Source organism: Anabrus simplex, chromosome 7 (genome assembly GCF_040414725.1).
Source record: "Anabrus simplex isolate iqAnaSimp1 chromosome 7, ASM4041472v1, whole genome shotgun sequence".
Lineage (NCBI taxonomy): Eukaryota > Metazoa > Arthropoda > Insecta > Orthoptera > Tettigoniidae > Anabrus > Anabrus simplex.
The window spans coordinates 302,984,848-302,990,847 of NC_090271.1; positions in this window are offsets into that span (position 1 = coordinate 302,984,848).

The following is a 6,000-nucleotide window of genomic DNA, read 5'->3' on the forward strand; positions in this document are numbered from 1 at the left end:
AGTAAAATATTGTATAACTATGGTATAAAAATAATAGCATATTAAATGAACAAATCGCAAGAACAAACGTATAGTTTTAAAAGTTAACATTGGCTTGTAGGTACCACGTAGGGCAAGAGGGAGACCCAGTCTAAGGTGGTTGAAAACGACTCTGGAGTAAGGATACAAACTGCTCAAATAAACTGTATGTTTCAAGCTCTCAGTGCAGAGATGGCGTGGAATGACAGTAGACAAATAAGGTTGAGCGGTGTCTTTAAAAGTAGGAAAGATCATAATATAAAGGTAAAGCTGGAATTCAGGAGGACAAATTATGCCAAATATTTGTTTATAGGAAGAGGAGTTAGGGATCAGAATAATTTACCAAGGGAGATATTCAATAAATTTCCAATTTTTTAAATAGATTTTAAGATTGTTTATTTAGCATATGGTATTATACATGAAATAAAATGTTTTAATTACAGAATGCAACAGGGTAATAAAAACAAACTATTAGACTTTAAAGGTGCATTGTTCAGACAAAGCAGCCACTCATTAATACCTCCATGGTACAGACGTTGAGGGTATTATCACTATGTGCTGGATAGTGTGTTGAGCCGCATCACAATCGAATGCCAGTGATTGCACTTTGCCGTACTTGTGTAGGAGGTAGCCACATCTTCCATGGTTTGTCCTAAATCTGTTTAAGAGTCACCCAAGTTCTTGGAGGAAGCGCAAATCCAATGCGCCTTCCTCTTCATGTCCAGGAAATCGGGAAGAGCAGGAGTTGTTTCCTCTCTCCATTTTTTAATCCACTTTGTTGTAATATGGATGTTCTCTTGCTCCAACTGTTCGGCTGTTGCTACAGGGATTTTTCGTGATTTTTGCATACATGTGTATTGGAAGACTGGGGTTATTGTTTATGTACTTGTGCTCACAAATGAAAGCATGCTTTATAAATAAAAAGTCCTATATAATCCTCCTTTTCAATACAAAACAACCATCTATGTTAGATGGGACAAAATCTATACATGTATCAGCCTATCTAAAAGCCATCCTCAGTAGAAGCTCAAATATTACATTTATGCAAACAAATAAAAACACTGATGAAGTAAGTGGATTAAAATACAATGATCATGATTAACATATTAAAAACATGTTGAGGTAGAAAAATCCTCTCATCTAAAAATTCCTGTTTGGTTGACATAAAACTTGCTAATATTTTTAAAAAAGTGGAACACTGTGTTGCGCAGCATAGTGAGACCTTCTCATTGCAATGTGACATGAGACCGACAAGGTCATACCATTTGAGACGACAGCCTCTTAACAAATGATGCACACTTATTATTCCCTTTATTGACAGTTTCACTATGCTGCGCAACACAGTGTTCCACTCCTTAAAAAGTATTACTAAGTTTTATCTCACCCAAACAGGATTTTTTAGATGGGAGTATTTTTCTACCTCATCATGTTTTTAATATATCAATCATGATCATTGTATGTTGATTCCACATACTTCATCAGTGTTTTTAATTGTTTACATAAATGTAATATTTGAGTTTCTATTGAGGATGGCATTTAGATAGGCTGAAACATGTACAGAAATCATCCCATCTAATATAGATGATTGTTTTTTTTTTTTTTTTTGCTATTTGTTTTACGTCGCACCGAGACAGATATGTCTTATGGCGACGATGGGATAGGAAACGCCTAGGAATTGGAAGTAAGCAGCCGTGGCCTTAATTAAGGTACAGCCCCGGCATTTGCCTGGTGTGAAAATGGGAAACCACGGAAAACCATCTTCAGGGCTGCCGGCATGCGGCAGAACCATTGTTTTATATTGAAAAGGAGGATTATATAAGACTTTTTACTTGTAAAGTGATAACCCTCAATATGGAATAAGATTTATAACATCCAAAGCATGCTGTCAACGAAGATTTGGAGGGGCTGTGTGGCTGAACGCAGGGAGCCAGTGTGTGGATGTTACCTAGCAACTGTGCAGGCTGTGATGTAAAGTATGATAGATGACCATGACTGAGAGACGTATAGAAGTCTCCTTTTATCAAAGAGGCCTATCTCATCATACGTACTCTAGAGAACTGATTATTTCATTCATGGCAGTTTCATAGGCCTTGAATCAATTTTCCCCTTTCAATGCACTGAATCCTACACTTGTCGACTCCAAATTCCATACAGATGTCTCTCAAAAACTATTTGTTAAATTCAGATAATAGTTTACAGTTTGAGTTTCATTTATTGTAAGACATACTTTTGATCATTTGATTTTCCCAAAGGGAAATTTAACACAATTTTTGTTAGAGACCTGGTTCTCCTATATCCTAAACTTGGTTTGAAAGGCTCGAACATGGGTGTAAGGCTGTGAGACAGCTTGGTTTTGTATTGGATTAATTAATTACATATCAGGTGGTTACTAGCGCTGTTAACGGAGCGCATGTTTACGGAGCGCTTGTTTACGGAGCGGAGGCTCCGGGCGCTTTCAATCGGTGCATCCGGAGAACCTCCGATTGAATTACAAGCGCGTAGTTTAAACTTGGTACGGGAGAAATGAACGAGCATTTGTACAGGAATTTAGAACTTGTCGCTATTAATGTGAGAAACTACGCCCCTCCGTTAATACTTTTGTTATTTGGCGGTATTACAGATAGCATTCTTACGTACAAACATAATAATTATGTAACAGAACCTCCGATTGAATTACAAGCGTGTAGTGTGAACTTGGTACGGGAGGAATGAACGAGCATTTTCACATGAATTTATAACTTGTCGCTATTATTGCGCGAAACTACGCCCCTCCTTTAACTTTTTTCTAAATGCTATTTGTTCAGGGCGTCGACCTATGAAGATCTTTTGCCCCTACTTGCACCATGTGTGTGGAAACCTGCGTGTATTATGTAAATGGCGGAAGTGCAAAGTGTTGAATGTGAGGAAACGAACGTTAAGGATGACACAAATACCCAGTCCCCAGGCCAGGAATATTAATAATTTACAATAAAAAACTCTAACCCGGCCGGGAATCGAACCCGGGGCGGCCGAGTAACTGGCGGACGCGTTGCCACCTACACCGCGGGGCCGTAGCTCACGCATTATTTGTGCCATGTTTTACAGCACAGCACTTACAGACTTCAACCGCTTTAACTCCTCCATCCGCTCGTAAATAATAATCCCATACTTCTGCACGTCTTTCGTGTTTTTTACATATGTCCAGGAATTAAAAGCGAATTTGAATTTAACTTGAAACTACTGTATTCTAGCGCCAATATAATGGGAATATTTCTATAATAATGAACGAAGTGTACTGTGTAAGTTCTGCACAGGTAGGGCCTGCACTTTTCTGAGAAACAACTGAACCAATTTGGATATATTGTTTGTTTTATCTACAGGGTTTATACCTACAGGTATATGGGATATGTATTACATGTCGATATAATTACATTTTGTTGATAACAAATGAGACGATGCATTAATTACTCTGAATGACTATACGTTCTTTGTTAAGGGGTATTTTATGGAATATCGGTGATATAGATCGATTTTTATAGGCCGCCTACATTCTTGAAATTACAGCCCACTACGTTCTTACACTCGGAGCTACTGTTGCGAATAGGAGGCGGCCCTCCGGTTAACCTCCGGAGCTCCGTAACTGCTTTGCCTCCGTCGGTAGTACCGGAGATCACCGGAGGAGCGCTGTAATCATATTATCCGATTCAATCAACAGGAGGACCACCTCCTCTTCACAGCGCTACATATTAAAAGTGGTTAATTAGAATTGCTTATTCAACTGTTTTTCTTCCCCATGTCCTTGGCTATGTTCACATTAAATTTTGTGTTTGTGTAATCGTTCATTTTCCACATAGAAACAGTTAAGTAGGGAAAGTTTAATTTTAACTACCTGGTATATCTTCTTCTTCTTCTTCTTCTTCTTTTATGACCACATAGGATCACTTTAGTCAGTCCGTCGTTCAGGTCTCTTTGAAGGGATTGTTCGGGCTTTGCGGTCCTCCCAGTACTTCTTCAGACGCTCCGATCTTCGTGCCCTTTCCTCAGTTGAAAATGTGCGTGTTGTTGGTTTGTTTTGTGTAAGGGTAAAGCGGAGGTTTGTATTCTTGAGTTTTGTATTCAATTTTATCTTATTTTTGGTGTCTTCTGTTGTAAGGCCTATTTCCTTCAGATCCTCTCTTACTTCTCTGATCCATTTACATCCTGTTGTGGTATTTTTTGAGACGAGATTGTGTTGTACTAGTTGTTTCAGAAGTCTCGAGTCCTGCATCCTCATGATGTGTCCAAAGAATCCCAGTCTCCTCTTACGCATAGTATCTGTAATGGGTTCTAGCTCTTTGTACACGACTTTGTTAGGTATTAACCGCCACTGTCCATCTTTCTGATATTTTTTGTTGATACAGGTTCTTCTAATCCTCCTTTCAATTTTCTGAAGTCTGTCAGTCTTTGCTTGTTTATTCAGGTAAAAGAGTGTTTCTGCTGCATATGTAGCTTCCGGTTTTATAACTGTGTTGTAGTGTTTTATTTTTGTATTTATTGATAGACATTTCTTTTTGTAGATATCCCATGTTAATTTTTGTGCTTTAGCTAATCTATTTGTTCTTACTTGGATTGAGATTTTTTCATTTAAGTTATGTGTTATTACTTCTCCAAGATATTTAAACTGAGTTACTATTTTGATTTTATTACCATTTATGGTGACTTCTTTTAGCTGTGTTGGTTTTTGGGGCATAATTTCTGTTTTTTCAAATGATATTTTGAGGCCAATTTTATTTGCAATGTTTTGAAGTTCTGATATCTGGGTTTTTGCATCTTTTATGTCCACTGCTAGTAATGCTAAATCGTCAGCAAAACCCAGGCAATTTATTTTGATTTTTCGGCCAATCTTTATTTTGGGGGGACATTTTCTAAACCATTCCCTCATTACCATTTCTAGAGCACAGTTAAATAATAGTGGTGAGAGCCCATCTCCCTGCCGTAGTCCAGTTTTAATTTCAAGTGTCTCTGATGTTTCACCCCTAAACTTCACTTTTGACTTGGTATTGGTGAGAGTCAATTTTATCATGTTTATTAATTTGGGGTGTAGTCCAAGGTGTCTTAAAATTTTAAACAGAGATTCTCTATGGATGCAATCATAAGCTTTCTTGAAATCTACAAATGTTATCACCATATCTCTGTTTCTTCTCCTGTTATAGTCCATTATCAACTTAAGACTCATGATCTGATCAGGACAGCTCCTCCAGGGTCTGAAACCTCCTTGATATTCTCCTAGTTCTTTCTCAAGTTGTAAACTTATCCTATTAAGGATGATTATTGAAAATATTTTGTATGTTATGTCTAGGAGCGAGATTCCCCTGTAGTTATTAGGGTCGGTTTTGTCCCCTTTTTTGTGCAGAGGATGAATGAGGGCTGTTGTCCAGTGTTCTGGTAGTTCTTCGTTAATCCAGATAGAGACAAGTTGTTGATGGAGGGCAACTTTTGCTGAGGTTCCTGCATATTTCCAGATTTCCGCAAAGGTCTGATCTTCTCCTGGCGCTTTGTAGTTTTTTAATTTATTCAGAGCTTGGTAGACTTCCTTTATTGTGGGGGGATTGATGTTTTCTGGTGATGTTTTTATCGGGGTGTTGGTGTCCAAATGAAGGAGTTCTGTAGGTTCCTCACAATTTAAAAGCTTGTTGAAATGTTTAGCCAGAATTTCTGCATTGTCTTTATTGTTATGGGCCAGCTTACCATCTTCATCCTTCATCAGTAGGGTCGGGGGTTCATATTTTTGGAGCTGCTTTCTGAAGGTTTTGTAGTAGTCCCTTGATTTAGTTTTACTGAACTGTTCTTCAATTAACTGCAGGGTGTCCTTATGATGTTGTCTTTTTATTCTTTTTAAGACTTGGGTAGTTTCTTTTCTCTGTTTTACTAGCTTTTGATAGGATATTTCTGTCTTTTGGGACTGATGTAATAGCCATGCCTGATGTCTTTTCTCCACTGTTTCATCACATTCACTGTTCCACC